The 22,864-nt window shown below is 39.6% G+C and overlaps 1 long non-coding RNA gene across 1 annotated transcript; it reads left to right on the top strand.

The window, feature by feature from the left end:
- Window positions 1–9,935: 9,935 nt before the first annotated feature.
- LOC310736098 lies at window positions 9,936–19,911 on the top strand. The gene is made up of 2 exons (XR_014536436.1): window positions 9,936–10,230; window positions 15,834–19,911. It is a non-coding gene; the product is annotated as an uncharacterized lncRNA (long non-coding RNA).
- Window positions 19,912–22,864: the final 2,953 nt, after the last annotated feature.

A 22,864-nucleotide genomic window follows, 5' to 3' on the forward strand; every position in this document is an offset into this window, starting at 1 on the left:
TTCGACTGTGGCCGCTTAACTCCTGCCTAACAGCCTTGATTTGTCCCCTAGTCTTGTACTAGCTTTCAGACTGTAGCCACATCACTGTATCACTTAAATAGCCACCGATGTAAAATAATTTTGGAATGATGGCAATAAGTTACTTATTAAGGCCTGATGAGGGGCAATGACTGTGTTAGGACGGGTTTGAAACAGCATTTGGTGGACCAAGAGGGAGTTTGATACTGAGAAGAGATGGTTTTCTCATGGAGGCTGCTTTTATCAAAAAAAGTAGAATCATAACAAACACTGGAATGGTCTTTAATACTACTGAAACATTCATGAACCCATCTGCACTTTCTTAACATCTAGAACCACCAGTACAAATTTATAGTTATAATTTCTTGTCAAATTATAGCTCAACTTGCCATGCCATGAAATCAATTTAAAGATTTTTGATGTTTGATGTGATGTTCTTGCCTCATGAAGTCACTGGACGGGGCGCGCCCGCGAGAAGGAGCAGGGCATTCTCCGAAGCACCGAGGTTGACAGGGGGCACCCCGTGGCAGGAGGATTCCTGACGCTGAGAGACGACCACCCCGAAGACCTGGAACGGATTGACGTTATCCAGGAAGGCCTGGGAAGGCGCCCTTTCACCCACGGGGACCTGGAATGGGACGACACCCTTGGCGGCCACCAGAGGCAGGGTAGAGCTCTCAACGGGGCTTACTGGCTGGAAGACCCCCTGGATGGAGACCGGAGATGGAGCGATACCCCTGACCGAGAACAGAGGCCCAGCCGCACCCTCATCCGAGTCCTGAAGCCAGATGACATCCTCGATGGAGCTCAGAGGCCGAGCGATGACCTTGCGGGGTTTCTCAGTTTGACGTCACCTTCCAGGGTACTGGGAGACGAGACGTCACTTTTAGAGGAGCTTGGGAGTGGGACGTCGCTGTGGGAGGAGCTCGGGAGCGAGACTTCGCTGTCAGAGAGGCTCGGGAGCAAAACATCGCTTTCAGAGAGGCTCGGGAACAAGACGTCGCTTTCAGAGAGGCTCCGGAGCGGTACGTCACTTTCAGAGAGGCTCGGGAGCGAGACGTCGCTTTCAGAGAGGCTCGGGACCGAGACGTCGCTTTCAGAGAGGCTCGGGAGTGAGACGTCACCGTGGGAGGAGGTCTGTCATGTGACTTCGTCATGCAAGAACTGTGAGGTGAGTTGAGTGCTCCGGGATCCCATTGGGTGAAGAGGTGCTCTCGGGGATGAGCCGGCGCTGAGCTGAGCACTCCTTGGGATACTGGAGTGGAACCGAGCTCTCCTGTGAGTCCTGGAGCTGAACTGAGCTCTCCTGGTAGCCTAGGAGCGGGACCAAGCTCTCCTGGAAGCCTAGGAGCGGGACCAAGCTCTCCGGGACTCTCTGGAGCGGGACCGAGCTCTCGGGAACTCTCTGGAGCGGGACCGTCACCTTCGGAGGAGGCCGGGGGCAGCGGTTCGACGTCCCTTTCGCAGTCTCGAAGCTGAGTTGAGAGTTCCGGGAACCCATTGGGTGAAGAGGAGCTCTCCTGGAAGCCCTGGAATGAAGCAGTGCTCTCTGGGGTGCTCTGAAGAGGCGATGTGCCCTCTGAGGTACTCTGAAGCGGAGCTGTGCCCTCTGAGGTACTCTGGAACGCAGCGGAACCCTCCTGGAGGTTCTGGAGCAGGGTGGAGATCTCCTGGAGGTCCTGGGGCGGAACGGAGCCATCCTGGAGGGCCTGGAGCACGGTAGAGATCCCCTGGAGGGCCTGGGGCGAAGCAGAGCTGTCCTGGAGGGCCTGGAGCAGGGTGGAGATCTGGGTGGAGGTCTCCGGGAAACCCTGGTGCAGAATGGACCTCTCCGGGAAGCTCGGGAGCGAAGCCGTGCTCTCGGAAGTGGAGGAGAGGTGATGAGATCTGCCGTCACCATCCCGAGTTCCCTTGTGAGAAGCCGGATGAAACGGGCGCATGAGCAGAATTCGCCTCCAGTCACGTCCCACAACTCACTGGCCAGAGAGAGGGATTTTCCAGACAGTAGAGAGCAATCTTTGCTCTTTTCGAAGGGTAGAGAGACAGGTACGACTCCATATGACCCTCCACACTCCTTAAGAACATGCCCCACTCAGCCCTGTCGCCAGAGAAGCGAGCCGGGAACTGCGGGACGTCATGAGGGGGGCGTGGCGCTGCCACGTACGGCCGAGAAATTGCAGCGAATTTCCGGGTTCTCTCGGAGGTGGAGCTTGGCTGTCACTTGGTCCTAGCCGAGCGAACCTGACCTCCAAGATTCCGGGACCATGGAAGTCATTCAAGTCATCATTCTACCTTTTTTTTTTCTTGAAAAACAGTTATTTTCCTTTCCTTTTCGAGGAAGTCCTTTCCCGTTTTCCCCCTTTTTTCTCTTTTTTTTTTTTCCTTCCTCTTCCCTTTCCTTTGTGTGGCAGGGGGATTCCTGACATCATCATCATCATCATCATCATCATCTTTTTTCTGCTTGTGTTCTAAATGGTTGATGTTCAGCCTGGATACATTAATTAGGTAACATTATTTTTTGTTTTGTAGTAACATTAACACGCTATTAATGCAGCACTTTTTATTACAAATATAAATATATAAAAAACGTAATATAAAAGAGGCCAAATTAAAACCTTCAGAGCAACATACATTTATTCACCATGTCCTTTCTTTACTCAGATATAAAATAAATAATGAAAAAAAATAATAATAATTTTAATTAGTAAACATCTGTTTTATTGATGTGCCAAGTCTCAAATTAAACACCAAAATCCTCCACGATGCGCACAATTAATGCTTTGGGGTCAACACATACAGAAATGTGTATGTATAGAACGCTCGCAATGTCTTTTAAATTAACCAATTTTCATCGTAAGCAAATATTCTCTGTTTATTGTGATCCGTATGAAAGTTCGAAGAGGTAAAGTTTCTCGGATATCACCTCATTAACCGTCCGTGCGGAAACATAGCAAAAGTTCCTGTTTGGTAATTTAAAACACCATAATTACTTTAAAACATTTACAAGAATATTTTGTTTTCATGCTCAATGAGTTTGGTTTCAGTAATAATAAACTTACATTTGCATAAAGCATCCATATTTCTCCATGTCCATGTTGATTAAAGTGTTAAAAACATAAAGTGTTAATTTGTTGTACATTTAGAACAGATAAAAATGTGCACTTAAGTTGTGATTAAATATTCTATTCGGTCGACAGTCTTAATATGAAAATTATGTCACATCCATTTATCAGCATGACACTAAAACAGGTAGTTGTAATGGCTACTTTTTACTTAAGTACATGTCAGAGCCCAAACTTTGTTACTTCAACTTGAGTAAAAAAAGTATATTTAGTACAACTTTTACCAGAGTATTTTGAGTATTACATGAGTTTCTGTACTTCTACTAAAGTGAAGGATGTGTGTACTTTTGCCACGTCTGCCCAATAGAGTGGGCTGTAAGTGTATAAACTTGGTGTGAATAAAACATTTCATGTTGAATTCTGTGTCAGAACCCTTTTTTATTCTCAACTAAAACAATACAATACCAACAAAAAAAATGGAGAAAGGCATTTCAAAACAGTTCTTTAGTTTCTTGCTTTTCCTGCATCACTAAGGTTTTTTTCTCTATTATGAATCCAAGGCGGATAGGATGCGAGCAAGCATCTGATCTAGATTGTAATTACTTCCAAGGAAATGTTTCTTAGAGCAAAGAACTTTTACATGACAGGACTTTTTTTCCTACTGAAAGACCACTGAAACCTTAAACGTGCCCCATTGCCCGAGGAACATCCACTCTGGGCTACTACAACTCAGTGAATCCAGAGATTTATTTAGTACACCACTGAGACACTCTTTCCTCATTAGCCCTGCAGCAACATCTGGTTTATTCCTCCCATGTAAATCCAGAGCACTACCCACTATTCTGGGCCTGATGAAGGTCTGACAAAGGAAGTATTTATGCATGAATAATGCCAGCATACAACATCCAGATTTAAACCTGTTGTACTGAATTCTGTGTGAAAAGGAAATGAAGTAACCATATAGCCATGGACAGAGAAGCAGACCGCATTGACTCAACTATGTGTAGTACAGGTGTGCGTTTTAATGTATGTCAGTGTTGATTTTTAGAACAGGAACCTACTTGTTCCATAGATTTTCTGTTCCATAGACATCTTTAATCATTTAGAGTAATAATTCCCAAATTGGTGTAGGATAAGAGAAATAAGGACAATAATAATCAGAATCTTAGCTTCTTTAAGCTGTAATCAGTGAAAACAGAACAGAGAATCAATCAGTCAGAGATATATTTTTCTATAATTCTTTCTACAGACTATACGATTTATCTGTTCCCAGTTTTCCCAGTTTGTTGCTGCCTATGATGAATGACCTAAGCCTATAACATGGTGTCTCAGAAAGTGGTGATAAATGGCCTCACGTCAAGCCCCAGCAACATGCTGGCAGGCTGGGGGGTAAAAAAAACCCAGAAACAGCAATCAGAAATGAACCTAGGAATGAGTTTGGAAAATTTGAAATATTTGGATAAGGTGTTTATTTTTTTCCACAGGCTTTTTACCTGAGTGCCTGTATTGAAGTAAAAGCAATAACTCCTGCAGCAGTCTTTTTTTTTTTTTTATCCCAATCCACACCTCTACACTGAATTTTTTTTTACTTGAAACAGGAGAAATAACCATTCGCATCTCTGGTAAATTGATTTTAAATATTATGTTTTTGACATCACCATTTTGGTCAGGTCTCAAACTAAACATGCTGCTTAGATACCAGTGATATTATCTGCTTTCTGCTGTCTGGACCTGTCTAAGCCTTCCTGAGCCTTTCTGATGTCCTACTTCTGGAGGAGGTGGTAGCTCAGTGGTTAAGGTACTGAGTTACTGAAGGTAGGGGGTTCAAGCCCCAGTATTGTAAAGCTACTGTGGTTGGGCCCTTGGGCAAGGCCCTTAACTCCAGGGGCGCTGTATCATGGCTGACCATGTGCTCTGACCCCAGCTTCCTAACATCACTGGGATATGCAAAGAGAGAAAGTACATGTAAAAAGCGCCTTTCTTGAGAGGTGGTAGCTTAAAGGTTAAGGATCCGAAAATCATGAGATCAAATACCAACCGCACGAAGCTGCCATTCCTGTAGCCCTTTAACCTCAAAGCTGCTCAGTTTATAAATGAGAAGTAAGTCACTCTAGATAAGGGAATCTGCCAAATGCCTTAAATGTATATAAATGAACTTCTGGATGGAGTTCTCTTCAACTGGTATGCCCTAGTGGCTGAGGATGATTCCAAATAAACAGTCCAGAGATGTATGAGACCTGTGTGCAGGGTTAAACCCAAGAACCATGATGATGGATTTGGACTGAAATTATAGTTTTCTACATTGGGTTAGGGCTGCAGTTGCCATGAACAGTTTTGCACGTATGTATTTATCAGTTAACAGTTGATAACCTCAAAAATAATGGAACTGTTATAAGTGGACATTCTGTCACCCAGATGAAAATGGGTTCGTCTCAAGGTTTCCTTCTCATATCAGCTGTTTTATGATATGATATGATATGATATGATATGATATGATATGATATGATATGATATCATATCATATCATATCATATCATATCATATATCATATCATATATCATATCATATCATATCATCACTTCATTGCTGTTTTGGAGTGAGAAAAATATGAAATAAGAAATATGAATTACACAATTAAATCTTTAATGATTTAATGGTGAATTGGGACTTCTATTTATTATGTGGGTCTGGGAGGTGATCTGGGATGTTGTGGGATTCCTGGTGTGATTTTGAATGCTCTGTGTACATTTTACAAGTCCTGAAGTGTTTAGAGCTGATTTGTGCTGATCTGTTTCATCTGGAGGTTTGAACCCTCGGGTGATCCTGGCTGATTAGGACTTGGACTTTGTTCATTTAGGATGAGTGGTATTAGGAAGCTGTCTGTGTGCTCTGTGTCTTTCAGGCTTTGATGTGGTGAGGAAGAGTGGCAGCCAGATGTGGAACTCCATCTGAGGTCTAAAGAAAGTTTTATATTTAATTTATTCAATTCCATTTCACTAAAGTGCTCACAGTATAGATTCGTCTGAAGGTTTTTATGAAATGTTTATGGAAAAAGTCTTTTTAAGTATGATGCTACAAACTGGAGCTCACATTTGAGTGTCACGGCAAAGGCAGTGAATACATATGTACATGTATCTTTTAAATTTAATTCATTTTAATTCATTTGCAAAAATGTCAAACTACACGTTGTCATCATGGGGTATTGTTTGTAGCATTTTTAGGAAAATTATTAATGTAATTTATTTTGGAATAAGGCTGTAACTATAACAAAATGTGGAAAAAGTGAAGTGCTGTAAATACTTTTCCAAATGCACTTTAATTCAGATCCTGCCTATGAATCATAACACACCAATTGTTATCCTGTTAAAGTTGTTAATTAGAGGACAAACAACTCTTTTTTGGGCGCCTGTGAACAGAGTAATTCTGATTGGCACTGCGTGTGGGCAGTAAGCCTGGGCATCAACCACATAGCAAACAGGCCTCCAGTGGGCATGGCATGATGTGTGCGTGTGTGTGTGTGTGTGTGTGTGTGTGTGTGTGTGTGTGTGTGTGTGTGTGTGTGTGTGTGTGTGTGTATATGTATGCACTTGTGTTTTGGAGTGTTTGTTTGGGTAGTAGGCATTTTTCCAAGCAGTGGAACAGCCATGGCATCCCAACAACCACAGGCCACAGTGAAAGAGACTGGCACCTGGGATGGAAAAAATTATCAATGATTGGCATTTAGGAAACAAACGCACTATGGGGATTTAAAAAATACATCTTATTTTTGCTGAGGAGCAGACAAGCTCTTATTTATTAAAATATATAGGATAATTTCTTTGAACTTTACAGTTTTTTAAATAATTTCAATTATCTAGGGCAGAGAAATCAGAATCAGGTTTATTGGCCAAGTGTGTTGACACACACAAGGAATTTGGTTCCAGCTGTTAGTGACTCTCAAAGTACAAACATAAATAAAACTATACATTCAGCTTGGACTATATGAGACAAAACGGACAAGACAAGACAACAAAGACAATGTGAGACAATATAGACAGTATGAGTATTAAATATTAAACAGATCAGTGATGTACATAAAGTCTGAGTGCATGGTAGTGCAAATGACAGTATTGTGCATCAGGTACGATAAAGAGTTACTTTAGAACTTTGTAAACTGTAAAACTTTAAAAATGATATAATTATAAAATTCCGCAAAGATGGCAAAAGTATGCCTTGGTAAAATGGACTGTATTGTGATTGCTTAATTCTATATTTTATTATACCGTTGCATGAGAAGGAACACTATATAACTTACATATTATCATTATTTCCCAATTGCTGTCTAAAGTTGGCTTTTCTTAAACTGATTCTAATTTTTAAAAAAATCTAATCTGGACCAGCAAATAAATTTAGAATTAATTTTATAGGAAATAAATGTGTTGAGGACTGTAATCCAATTTAAATATAAAAAAAAAAAATTTAGCTGGTCTTCGCTCACAGTTTCCACTAGGGTACAAAATAGAACAATGAATTGATGCGAATAAATCCTGCAACTGAAAATATGTGCTAATCATTAGCACGCTTATCATCTTGTTGTATTAGAAAAAAGATACGCATGCTAATGATTAGCACATATTTTTAGTTGCAGGATTTATATTTATATCTTTCTGATATTTATTGGTTTTTCATAATAGTATAATGAGTTCAGTGTTTATAAACATTTTGGCTATTGTAAGAGAACAAATTTCTAGATCTAATTGCATGAACATGTAGTCGAATGTATACATCTTTGTTGTTACTTCCAACCAAGATCATTGCTCTGATTTTGCTGCACACAAGCTCACTGGGCCCGATAATAAAATGTTAACAAATGTTTGGACTCAAAAGATAAGTCAGGTTAACTATCTGGACAAAAGTATTGGGACACGTGACTTTTCCAGCCATATGTGGTTCTTCCCCAAACTGTTACCATTACATTAACCTGTTTTTGCATGACAATCTTCCTGTGCGCAAAGCCAGCTGCGTGAAGATTCGTTTTTAAATGGTTTGGAGTGGAAGATCTTAAGTGGTCTGCTATAGAATCTTTGGTATGAATTTGGGCCTTTTGAACTCACCGATCTGAGTTTACTAACACCCCTGTCTCTGAATGAACACAAATTTCCCAAGCACCCTCCAACATCTAGTGGAACATCTAAGAGGTTATTATAACAGCAAATAAAGCCCAAGTACAGTGGAACCCGGTTATGTCGCTGGCCTAGGGGACGCCAAAAAACGTCGAGATAACCCATGATCGAAATAAACGAAAACCAATATTATGTACATGATGTGCGTTATTAAATGAGAATGTGCATGCACGTGTTTTTGTAGGTTTTTTTACACAACAGTGTTGCCGCGATTTAAATGATTGGTCATGCGGATCGAGATAACCTGTAATGCGGATAAGGAGGCGGAAGCCGAAGTAAACGCAAACAAAGTTTATTGAGAATACTCAGGAGATAATCCACCACTACTTGTAGCGAAGCAGTGATATCCAGTGGTGCGCTCCGGGAGCGCGGTCCACGAAGTTCTGTTAAAGCAGGGACAGTTCGTGTAGAGAATCTATCGATCCGCGCTATGGAAAGCGCAGCGCTGGTCAGCAACGGATAAACTTGTACAGACAGCGTGAACATGAAAAACAGCAGGATCGGGGTAATCCGGGGTGCCATTGAGAGAATGCGGAGTCCGAGAAGAAGGGTACGTAGCGGGGTACGTATACACGATTACACAGACCGCCATGAACCAACTCATACAATCATGCACAAACAATAACAGACCGTGAGTGTGTGGAGGTGAGGGGCTTAAATAGGAGATGGGATGAGTGAGTGAATGAGAGTCAGGTGTGTGTGATCATCATGACCGTGACGAGCTCCGTGTGGGCGGGGCACGAACGGGGAGAAGAAATGAGAATGCACGCCGAAGGGGGCGTGGCAGGGGGATTCCTGTTAAGTGGCAAATTTGCCCAAGCCCCCCCCTTGTGCTCGAATTATTAGGAAAATCAATTCATTAATTTTGTATAATAATTAGTTTTTAAAGTGTATTTATTTTGTATTTGAAACTTAATCCAAATAATTTGTCTCACATTTGCCTACACCTCGAGTAATGCTACACTGATGTGTTATAGAATGCTATAATTGCACATTAGATGTCAGGAAATAGCTTTTAGGTATACTGATGTATTGAGACAGAAAGAAAAATACATTTTTCTCTGGTTAATGTGATGTTCTGAGTAGGAGAAGGCATCTGGAGCAGGCAGATGCTAAAGAATGATGAACACATGTATGATATTGTGCCTTTAATTCATTTAAGTCATATTACCCTGCTATAATACCTTGTGAAGAAAAGCACCACACCCACAGAGAGAAGGAGAGAGAGAGAGAGAGAGAGAGAGAGAGAGAGAGAGAGAGAGAGAGAGAGAGAGAGAGAAAAGAGAGAGATTAAAAGTTCTGTCTGATTTAAAAAAAAAAAGGATTCTAGTTCTAATAGGACTGTCAGTCTCTCTTTCATCCTTTCTCCCTATCTTTCTAGTCTCTTTCTTCTACCCCATCTCTCACTCTTTTACACAGTCTCTCTCTCTCTCTCTCTCTCTCTCTCTCTCTCTCTCTCTCTCTCACTCTGTGTGTATGTGTGTGTGTGTCTCTCTCTCTCTCTCTCTCACTCTGTGTGTATGTGTGTGTCTCTCTCTCTCTCTCTCTCTGGCTTCCATCCTTCCTCCCTCTCTCTCTCTACCTCTCTCTCTCCCTCCCTTCCTCTCTCTCTTTCTCTCTCTCCCTCCCTCTCTGTCTCTCTCTCTCTCTCTCTGGCTTACATCCTTCCTCCCTCTCTCTCTTTTTCTTTCTTTCTCTCTCCCTCTCTCTCTCTCCCTCTCTCTCTTTCTCTTTCTCTCTCTGTAGGGTGGCGGCGGGTGGACACGCGTGCTTTTCTTTCTGGTCCATGAACTTCAACCTTACAAACTTTTGCTCGGTTTAGAGTTCACACTGTTCACTCTGTTCACACTGCTGAATATTGTTTTCGGTAACGTGATTTTAAAAAGACATGATAAAGAAGCGGAATCAGCGCTTGGAGCTCCGGGACCGTGTATCAGGAAGCGCACGGAGGAGATTCGGAGCGCCGGTGTCCTTCTATCAACTGTCCGGTAAGCTCTTTGTGTGTGTGTGTGTGTGTGTGTGTGTGTGTGTGTGTGTGTGTGTGTGTGTGTGTGTGTTTTGGGGTGCATCAAAAATTTCTAATGCGTAAAACAGATTGTGTGTGTGATTGTTACCTGAAGAAGTCTACAGTACATCAAATATAGTACAGTTTAGATATAATTGTGCATGAAGATGTAAAGTTCTCATACTCCAGAGGCTGGGGAGAGAGTTTTTCAATCCCATATTCATTCCACATAGGCACAGTTTTAGGGTGAAAATAACAATTTGCCCCTTTTCCCAACTTTCCCAAACAAACCCAAAGGGAAGTCAAGCCATGTCTAGTGCTGGTGTTTGCTTTTTACCATTCACCACTAAAGCTATAAGATTTAGAAAGCTATAAATATTAATCATTCATTCATCTTTAACCTTTATTTGCTTCCACTGTGGCACAACAATCCCCAATCCTTATGGTCCCAGTGCTAATGTGGTTTCTCTGGGTTCACTGGTTTTCTCCATGTCCTAAAACCTGGTAGGTAGGTGGGTAGGTAGGTAAACTGTCTGCACTAAATTGCCCCTAGGTGTGAACGTGTGTGTGCATGGTGCTTGATGGACTGGCGTCCTAATCTCAGACAGTTCAACCCTGTAAATTACTGCAGATGACTGAAGATACTATGTTTAATGTTTCATGAAGGTGTTCATCCTAAAAATTCCCCAATTTTTTCCCTATAGGTTAAAATTATTTATGATCTGTGGAGTGATATTTAACCGTTCTACTGCAAATCAATATCATTTGCCAAAGATGGCAGACTCAATGTAATTTTATTACATTTCATGCATTATATTAGGAAATGGGTGTGGTAAAAAACTGAAAAGACATTCTGTGAGATCTAATTTCCCAGACGTTAGCTTTTTATAACTCATTTTATATATATATATATATATATATATATATATATATATATATATATATATATATATATATATATATATATATAAAATGAGTTATAAAAAGCTAACGTCTGGGAAATTAGATCTCACAGAATCTCGCACTAATGAGGCATTAATAATGCATCAGTGAGCATGCTAGATAACTAGCAAGATTCATGCTAGCTGTGTTTGGATCTTCATCTCAGAATAACAGATCTCAAATGAACAGATTTAACAGAGCAGTGTTCATATGTGCCATAGTTATGGTCTGACTGAACAAGAGTGACGTCTTGTTCGCGTCTAACGTTCTAATAAAGTCAGGTGTTGAAAAGTGCTTTGAAAGTAGTTCATGTTGACTTGATCTCGCATGTATAATTTTCGCTTACATTTCAGTGAATAGACTCGAACACGCACACAAGCAGCACACAGAAAGAAGCATTCTTTAACAGGCCAGACGGCACATTTTTACTTTTATGACTAGGCAGTAAACAAGTTGACACCAAAGCTTTGCTGCGTGCGATTAATTCAAGCTCACACATGCACGGAAAGAGAACACGGCAGCAGTGAGCAGTCCATTTTACAGAGCTTACACACTCAAACAAGGCACCAAAGTCTTCTTTACATTCTTTAAACCAATTTCATTTATTCTGTATTTTGTTTTATATAATAATGTCTTTTCAAAAAGGTGTCACACAGTATTTGACAAATGTGGGCATGTTGACAGCGAACATCTACATGACTAAGAGGTATTACGATTAGAACAAACCCACTAATATTATTTTAACCTGTGACTTAAAACTTTTTTAATAAAGTTTGTTCAACGTTATAAGGTTGAAAAAAGAGACATTGTTGAGGGTTTTTATAATTGTTATAACAAGCTAGTTTGAATCTACCTCTAGGATGAATAGAGTGATCGACCTATTTAACTGAGAACAGGATCTGACTTGTTTTACAGTATTAAATGTAATTATTAAAGAATACAACGTACAACATGTTATTAAATTAATAACAGATGGAATTCCTGGTGTGCAAGAAGAATAACACAGTTCAGGATGTGGTGTTAAAGTGGCAGATCAAAATCTTGCCATATTGAATTGTTGTCTGCTTGAAATGTATCGTTTATACATTACTTGAAGCTGGTGCATTAGCAGCGCATCATCTCCGCAAGAGAAATCCACACCCCTTCCAGCTCACTCTGACCGCCACTCAGGACAGAGGCTGTAACGTTTTAATGCAACGCTGTAGGGACGCGTGTAGGAGTGAGAGCTGACATTTCGAACACGGATCACTTTGCCTACGCCAAGCTCACATCTAAAGCCATGAGACTGGAGTATTATCTCATCCATCGCCTGCTCGTCTCTCATGACCTTTTACTGTGTGATGGTCCAGTGGAGCTCATCTACTTAAAGCATTCGCTGTTCATACGCCTAATGCTCTGCTCCTTCCCTAAATCACTTACTCACTCTTCTCTTTATTTGTTTATATAACCAGAACATCTTGTCTTCAACAGTAAGAGATAATGACTGCATAGTGGCTACCCACGATGCATTGTTCCACTGGAATTTGTAAGTGGAGTAAATATACATTAGATGCCTATTAGATGCCGTCAGAGTGTATTTAGACTTTGTGTTTATTTATTTTATGTATAGGTTAGAGTTGTTTTAGCTTGTGTTGTTTACACTTGTTATGTATTTTCTATGGGAAATATTTAAAATGACGTTTTCCCAAAAAATTACATTTTTGAATTTGAACAAATGATAATAATTATAATAACAATAATTGTGATTATTATTATTAAAGCTAAATTAATAAAGAGAATCTTGAAAATTTGCATTAAAAATATAAGGAAAAAAAACACACACACACACACACACACACACACACACACACACACACAAACACACACACACACACACACACACACACACACACACACACACACACACACACACACACAGACAGACAGACAGACAGACAGACAGACAGACAGACAGACAGACAGACAGACAGATAGATAGATAGATAGATAGATAGATAGATAGTAAAAAAGAATTCTAATAAAAATGTAAAAATAAAATTAATTGTAAAATGCTGTATTTCTTTCTCAAGTAAAAAAAACTGTAATTGGAAGTATAGGAAAATCATTTAATATAAAATAAAACATTAATGGATGTTGATAGAAATTTAGAAAAGGTTTAATTTGAAGAAAAATGGTCGCATAATTGTCTAAAGTGTACTGTGCTTTTTTAACATAAATATTTTGAAACAACATTTACTACAGAATGTGAACAGTGTCTAGTGTGCATGAAAAACCACATGGAAATGAGACATGGAAATGTGTTGTAAGTAATAAATCGTGGAGTTATCAGAGAGAGAATCCGACAGTTCAGCAGACGGCACGTCATAATCGAGCCATTATGGGGACCAGTGCGAGGGTGTTGCAGGAATGTTCCAGTGGAGGATGGTAATAATAACACAGAACATTATTCTCACGTCATTGGTTTGAAATTTTGCATATATTCCTGTTCACTCTATTTATTTATCTAATCGTTCAGACCTGTATGTAATGCATAGTGACGTAGTGGCTGAGAAACACAGATTACACAATTATGTATGGATAAATGTACTTCAGAGGAGTGAACATGGTGGAGAAATATTTAGTGTCATCAGGATCTAAAATAAAAATTGTAGAAAACATAGGGTGAGCTGGACGACATGACAATATAATATTGATTTCATGATCAGTAATGATATATACTTTTCTGACATATGTTTTATTACATTATTTGTTTCATGCTTCGTTTTTACATTGTACATTTGTGGAAATAAAATATAATTTATAATGCAATAATTATAGTTGTGCTCATTGAATACTGAAACCACTGTGTATCTCTGAGAATCATGGTATAATATTTTTGCCACTTTGTCAGCTCTAGTGTCTAAATGTTGTACAGCTGCTGTTTAAGCCCCACCCTTTTTTAAAATATGCGTCATATGCACGATAAAAAATAAGAAAATTCGTATCGAGGCACGCATAATTGCATTCCAGCTTTAGGTCCATCAAGTTCATGCATTCCATTTTTCTGAGTTGATTTATGGATTTGGTGTTGTAGTTGTAGTAGGTGGATGCTTCTCTAATGATGGGAGAAGCAAAACTGCCATAGAATCAGCTAATGCCATAAAAAAATGCTTTCTAAAAAATTTCATTTTGTGTGTGTGTGTGTGTGTGTGTGTGTGTGTGTGTGTTTATTTACTTTTTTTTTTAATGTTAGTCATTGTAGTGGTGGTCAGACCCTTGCTGTACTGTTGCTGTGCCTAACTTGTAAGAAGGAAAATTGCAGTATGTGTATTTGAGTATTTCTGGATATTTTGTCTCATCTAAGCATTTGTTTACTTAAATTGGTATTCAAATAATCATATTTATGCAAGAGGGCTGTATTCTGCTGTTCCTATGTTCAGTAGAACAGCAAGATTGTGTCTGTGATATTGATATTATAGATCAGTTCTATAATCAGTTCTAAACAAGAAATTAATTAGATTTAGAATGCCCTTTATTGGCTAGTATAATGGGTTGATTATGTACATGGATGTACAAAGAAATTGTGACATTTCACCATTGTACCATTGGAAATCTAATATATTATTTAATTACTTTTGCAAAACACCAGCACACCATGACAAATTACTTGTATGTGCAACCCATATTTTGTATATATTTTATATATATTTCATATAAAGCAAAAATGAAGACTACACAATTTGTGCATGGTATGTAAAAGTGGGCCAGTGCAAATTATAACATTTTCCAAATTGTAATAACTGATATTCTAATGGTAGTACTAAGTAAACTTACCTTTTGAACACAATATACAATATGGCCATGCCTTTTGTTTATTTCGTTCCCTCAATGATGAAGTAATGTTTTCAGTGAAAAAGAGTATCGGATTAGTGGACTTATGAAACCATTGTATTATATTGTTTTTATTACGTACAGAAGCAATGAGCTGGTTTTAAGGTGTTAACATACATAAAAATAACATTACTGTCCCCTGATTTAACGGACTTCTATCATTTAATTTTATTTCATGTACTTTTTTGTCTTAAAAACGTAAAGGAAAAGCATGAAAGGGGAAGTTTGCAAATCAGAAGTTAATGATATAAAATCCCAGCAGCCCCAATCTCCCATTGCTGGGGCCTAGAGCAAGGCCCTTATCCCTGAAATGGTCAAGTAGTTGTAAGCTGCCCTGGATAAGGAGTCTGCCAAAATGCTGTAAATGTACATGTCTGTTTATAGTTGTTTTGAGTCTTGTTTTGTGGACATACAACAAGTGTATCCACAACATGTAATTATAATGGATAAAATGTATGATGTAATTTTAGAAAAGTAATAAAATACCTCTGGTATAGGAGGAATAAACCACTTCAGGACATGCTGCCATAAGTAATAATAAATTCCGGAGAGACATTACAGATTCCATGTCATCACACCACCCTGATAATTGATAATTATCTTATTACATGATACAGTGCCTTTAGTTCATTTGTTTAGTTAATGTTTTTCATTTGTTAGTAATAACAAACCCATAAGCTCATGAATCCACCCATGTTGCACAGCCAAGAGCAGCTTTGGGTGAACGTATGTTGGACGTAGTGCATATTTAAACTCTTCTTTCTCTTCCCACAGGGAGAAACTGAGGCTCTGAGGAGCGTGTGGTGTGCAGCTGGTGGAGGCACTGTGATGGGGGGCCATGCTGTGTTGGAGAGGGTTCCTGGCATCGTGATTTGGTGGACAAACAGAAGTGAAAAATCACATTGCCAGGGATTTCCACTCCTGCACGGCTCAGCGTGGTGCTTAACATCTGTCCTAGCTGGACACTGGTGAACGTTCCAGCTGAGATCATTTCACCTTGTAAAAAAAAAAAAAAAAAAAAAACATGGAAAGGAGTCAGTGGGTTCATGTTGCTTCAAAATACAACTCCAACAAGCCTATGATGCAGTGCAGGTTTTCGCATGTCATGGTGGTGCTTTTAATTCAAAAGGGTTCTGTCAATTATATTTACACTCATGCCTTTGGAACTATCACATGGTGTGAGGTATATGGGAAACTCATTTTCTCTTGCATGTTATCATGGTAGTCTAGCAAGCCGACATCTGATGACAAGCTAAAACTTATTTCTTGGGTACTAGAATCCTACAATCAGCTGCTTTTTTTGCCTCGCACCACATCGTCACTTGCTCTAGGCGCAGAGCTTAGCTAATTGGTGAGCACTGATCCATGAAATAAACTGTTCACAGTGGCTAAGTTCAGCATCTGCAGTGAGAAAGCTAACAGGATGTTGCAAAGCTCTTCTGGATTTCTACCAGTCACTGTGGTGATGCCTAACAGAGCCTAACAGATGGAATAATGAAAGAAAGTAATGGTTTGGTCTGCCAGGTAGGCACAGAGGTGTTTGTTCTAAATGTCAATCCAGTTTCGGCACGGCGGTTTTCAGTTAACACTCCCTCGAAAGCCATTTTGGCTCTAAATAATAGCGTTGATTTACATCTTTATCCTGGCCTCATATGTAGGAGTCGAGTCAGACTACTATTAAAGTGCAGGTTAATGTCAAATCCGGTAGCTCGCGTTTCAGTTCAGCTCCTCAAAACACACCTGATTTTTCATTTGTATATTTCATGTGTAGCTGTTATTGTCTGGAAGAAGGAGACCTCTTCTTTTAGGAAGAAGAAACAGATAGGAAGGATAAAAGAAACAGAAATTAAATGTAGACATTTTTATTTGAAAATTTTAGTTCAGGATTTGCTTTGCTTCTTTAGTTTTTCAGCTTTGAAGCTGTCAATACAGGAATGTATTCGTAAATTAATTTGGTCTGCAGACTTTGATTGGTTGAACTGAAGTCTCCTAACTGTTATTGATTTTATATACATTACACTTATTTTCATTTCAAGTGCACGTCAGTTTATAAAGCATTTATGAAAAACTCAGTCGTATTAAAGACTTGAAATAAAGCAGAAATTAGAAAACTACAACAAGATGTTCGATTAGGAGAAAATTAATGAGGAGTAATGAAATGTAGAAGTGATATATGTCTACAGTGGCTGACATGCAGCAATGGCTAAGCTGCATTACTGGAGCACATTGCATGATTTTGTCATCATAATGTCATATTAAGTTAAACGTAAGTTTCACATATTATTATGGAGATTTTTATGGAGATCTTTGACCGTAACTAGATGCTTTGAATGCAAATAGAATTGATTTTGCTTTCATAGGTGATATGGCTGAATATTTCATTTCATTTGCTCTGTCATTGGTGTGGTTTCAGTGAAACATACTATTGTGCTAAAGGTTGAATTTTATGTACTGGTGCTGTTTTACTATATATCAGCTGTCTTGGAATGACAGAATGGTGGACCAGAATGAATTGTTGTATAATTATGTGCACAAACATGACCTGGTTTATTAAAATACAATAAAATTTTACATTGCCAAATGCTGTGAATGCAATTATAAATTAACGCTTGATACATTTTTATCAATGTGTGGACATGAGTAAAAAAGAAATTCAGCGAAATTTGTGTGAATCTAGCAGTTTTTATATCGAATTGGTCTATGAAAGGTTTCACCATGAGTTAGATTACTGAGTGGAATCCCAGTCTGGCTGCAGATTAGACCAATTGGAGTATGTGTGTGCGTGTGGTTTATCTAATCACATGCAATTTTGTAAATTATTTAGCTGAAGGCAGCTCATCCAACCAGAGTATAGCTATAGGGTTAGAGACATTAGTTTATAAAGTGAATACTTTTTTCAGATTTTAGTAGATTTCTTATTTTAACCAGCCTCTTATGTCCGATTAGTGGCCTCATGGCTTGATTACAAATTCAGAACGGATCAAAACTGATGAATCTCCAGTACAGAACAAAATAACCACATCGATTTAGTTTATTTATAACCATACACAGAATGATTAAAATATATTGTCAGTAAATTTAGCCACTTCTCTGAATTTTAGCACCACAAAACTCTAGCTTTAGAAATATCACACTTTTCAATATATACTTCATTTAATTAGAAGTCAGAGTATTTAGAGGGCAGAGCCCTCCAGTGCCTGCTGAGCTGGTATCAGTGTGTGAACAGAGAGCTGGCTCAGCTCAGCAGGAACAGGAGTCCTGCCCCATCCACCATCCACTCCTCTGACTCCTCCCATACTGTCTGGGAATCTAAAATTTATACGCCTTCGATGAAATATGAACTCTATTGGATATGCAAGGCTGGGAATAAGTTCTGCTGCATTTCTAATAAGTGCTCTATCTGTTTATATCCATCACTCCACCACAGGCGAGGCTTCTAAGTCTGTCACGTCATCAGTCAGATCTGACTATTGATATATGTGACATTTTGCCTTTTAACCTAATTCTGCCTGCTTTTCTTGTACTTGCAGGAAAAAAAAACAGCCTGTGGTGTTCCGGGCGTTTGCAGCCGGTCATGGTGAATTATGGCCAGCTCCTTATTTTAGGCCTCTTTGTCACCTCCATTTACGTGTGACTAATGGTCATCATATATCTCAGGTGCGCCATAGAGCTCGACTCGTTACGCAATTTTTGGCACGCTGGAGTCCAACTTTAGCTTTCATCCTTTTATGTCTGAAAGGTTGCAGTAAGAGCAGGGTGAGATTTACAGCTGAATGGGAAACGGGAGCCTCGAGGTTTCAAACGGCTGTCCGCTTTCAAGACAATAAACTACGTCACTTGTGTTTCTGTGAGATAAACCAGGTCATTTAGGTCCCTTGATCACTGCATGGCTTATGAAATTGGAGCTCTCCATTACATGACAGGGTTCCAGGCTAATGTGCAATGCTAATATTGGCAACAAAATGATGGTCTTGTGCAAAATATATCGTTTCTGTTCTTCAAATCGCGTTTGACTTTTTGATTCTGATCAGCCATAAATTCACTGGTTTATAGTAAAGTACTCATTCTAATGTGCTATAATTTCTGTACTGGCAGCTCAGTCACATGGACTTGTATGGGGTTTTCTGTGAAGAGGATTTATTTGACATTTACAACAACAGGCATTATTACCATATCTTCCTCAGCAGGACTTTGAACATACATGGCTTCCATGCACACTACACTTTATACATTGACCAGGCATAAAATTATTACATTATAACATTATGACCGGTGAAGTAAATAACATGATTATCGCTTCATCGTGGCACCTGTTTGTGTGTGGGATATGTTAGGCAGCAATTTAACACTTTGTCCTTGAAGTTGATGTGTTAGAAGCAGGAAAAATGGGCAAGCATAATGATTTTAATAAGTTTGACAAGGACCAAATAGTGATAATGGTTAGTATCTATAAAAAAAATGGTTAAAGGAAGGAACAGTGGTAAACGGGTGACAGGGTCATGGACTGCCAAGTCTCAATGGTGCATGTGGGGAGCGAAGGCAGCCCCGTGTGGTCCGATCCAACAGACGAGCTACTGTAGCTCAAACTGCTGAAGAAGTAAATGCTGTTAATGCTTGACAGGTCGGGACTGTTTTGGCAGCAAAAGGGGGGAAAACACAATATTAGGCAGGTGGTCAGAATGTTATGTCTGATCAGTGGACTTAAAGTTATGTCTGCTTGGCGTAAGTCTTGTGTTTTTCCATGTCTTTGTAATTTATGTTATAGGCTGCAAAGGAGGAGCCATAGCGTCAAAATTTCACTGGTATATGTAAAAGACTGTACATATAAACTCAACTCTTGAAACTTGAAAAAGTCTCCAGTGTGAGCGCTTTGTAACAATCAATGGTAAACTATGTTTTCTGTTTCATGAACAAAAGAGAGAAAGTAAAAGGAGGCTCATTAATGAATGACTATGAATCGCCATTATATAATGTACAGTACAGACCAAAAGTTTGGGCACACCTTCTCATTCAAAGAGTTTTCTTTATTTTCATGACTATGAAAATTGTAGATTCACACTGAAGGCATCAAAACTATGAATTAACACATGTGAAATTATATATGTAATTATATACATAACAAAAAAGTGTGAAACAACAGAAAAATGTCATATTGTAGGTTCTTCAAAGTAGCCACCTTTTGCTTTGATTACTGCATTGCACACTCTTGGCATTCTCTTGATGAGCTTCAAGAGGTAGTCACCTGAAATGGTCTTCCAACAGTCTTGAAGGAGTTCCCCTAAAGATGCTTGCCACTTGTTGGCCCTTTTGCCTTCACTCTGTGGTCCAGCTTACCCCTAAACCATCTCGATTGGGTTCAGGTCCGGTGATTGTGGAGGCCAGGTCATCTGGCGCAGCACCCCATCACTCTCCTTCTTGGTCAAATAGCCCTTGATGCCTTCAGTGTGACTCTACAATTTTCATAGTCATGAAAATAAAGAAGACTCTTTGAATGAGAAGGTGTGTCCAAACTTTTGGTCTGTACTGTATGTGAGAACAAGAACTGATTGACTAACATTAAAACACAACAAACACCCCATTCTTTTGTAAGTAAAATAGTAATTGATGGGTAAAAAAATGCTGTTTAGGAAAATAATAAAGTTCAGAGTGGTACCTCTACTTCATCACACAACAATACTTGTTAATTATTTGCAATGATCATTGCTATATTTCCCACCAAAGTCTATTAGTGTGCTTGTCCAGACATGATGGCCACAGCTACACAGTAAACTATCCCCCGTCAGGGAGTCTCTGTGATATAACTGAAAAAATTAGGGTGTGGTTCCTGAGAGATATTTGCAGTACAAGACTAACTTTACTTGTTAGCATTAGATTAAGTTTCATTAGCCCTGTGGCTCTCATGCAAAACTCTGAATTGACCAGAAAAGGGGAAGTAGGAAAAGGGGAAGACTATATATCATTTTTAACACATCAGATCACACGCAGTAATCTTAAAGATGGTCTCTGTTGAACACTAAAAGGCGCTAATGGAGGATAATTATGGCTAATCACCCTGTAAGCGTTGTAAATAATAGAACATCTGCTGTCCACACCCTTCACAACGATGAGAGCATTGTTGCAAACCCTGGTACAAATCATTTACAAAAAATTTGCTTTGTCCATTATTTAACGACATTTCATGGACTAATCTGCCACACACAGTGATCCAGAGTGTGTACTGAGAGTGTTGAGGTTTCTCAGTGTGTGGGGCGACAGTGTTTCTCGAGATAAAAGCTGACAGCCTCTTATTTCAATTTCATAGCCATGCCTGAGCCCCTTTCATCCTCACCTCAGACGTGGACAGCTGGATTTTTTTTTATGTTGTTTGATATTCGTTAAGTTGTTTCCGCTCTTTGGGTGTGGGTGGGTGTGATGGGGTTTATAATTGGATTAAGTTGTGCAAGACCAGCTGTGTAGAAAGCAACGAAGCAGCAGGGGGGAAAAAAGCCATTGCATTGAGACTGCACTGATCATCCCATCACACACATGACATTTTATTAGGAACACATGTTTACATTCCTATTTATGGGACATTGCATTCAGCCAATCAGGTAGCAGCAACATGCTTCAATTAGTATACACTCAAGAATGTGGAAAAATCACAATGACTTTGACTCTGACAGAGTAATTGATGCCAATTTGATTATTTAAGAAATCCCTTAGGAGAATGGCTAAACTTTCTCTTTCAGCTGCTCCCATTTGTGGTCGCCACAGCAGATCATCCATACTACTCTGCCCTCTCAAACCAACTACCTGCATGTCTTTGCTCACCACATCCATAAACCTCCTCATTGGCCTTCCTCTTTTCCGCATTCCTGGCGACTCCATCCTCAGCATTCTCCTACCGATATACCCCATGCCAATCGGGCCTCTCTCACTTTGTTCCCAAAACGTCCTACATGCGATGTCCCTCTAATAAATTTGTTTCTAATCTTTATCCATCCTCTTCACTCCCAATGAAAATCTCAACATCTTCAGCTCTGCTGTCTCTAAACCATACAACATAGCAGGTCTCACCACAGTCCTATAAACCTTCCCTTTCACTCTTGCAGATCTTTCACTCTTCAATCACAAATCACTCCTGTCACTCTTCTTCACCCACTCCACCCTGTCTGTACTCTTTTCTTTACTTCTGTAAGTGAAGAAACTCCATTACACTTTATTACGTTGCACTGTTGACCCCAGGTACCTGAACTCCTCCTCCTTCACCATCTCTTTTCCCTGCAACTGCACCACTCCACTGCCCTCCCTCTCATTCACACAAATGTACTCTGTCTTACTCTTTCTGACTTTCATTCCTTTTCTCTCCAGCATGTACATCCACCTCTCCAGGCTCTTCTAAACCTCCCTACTTTCACCACAAATCACAATTACATCCGCAAACATCATAGTTCACGTCCATCACCACATCATGTCCATCACCACTGCAAGCATGAAGGGCTCAGAGCCGATCCTTGATGCAGTCCAACCTCCTCCTTTAACCAGTCTGTCATCCTGCACCACCATCACATACTTCTCTGCCACCTACAGACCACCATCCAATACTTTTTAGCTACACTGTCTCCTGCCAACACCTTACAGTCTCCAGTCTCCTTCAGGTTGCTTATCCTACATAGAACATAGTCCACCTGTGTTAACCTTCCTCCACTTTTACACGTCACCCTATCCTCCTCCTTTTTCTTAAAATTCAATGCCATTTCAATCCTTTTAGCAAACAGAAAGGCCCTATGACTTAAATGACTACTCTTTACAGAAACATGTTAGAA

Source organism: Silurus aristotelis (assembly GCF_946808225.1).
Source record: "Silurus aristotelis genome assembly, chromosome: 13".
In the NCBI taxonomy this organism is placed as follows: domain Eukaryota; kingdom Metazoa; phylum Chordata; class Actinopteri; order Siluriformes; family Siluridae; genus Silurus; species Silurus aristotelis.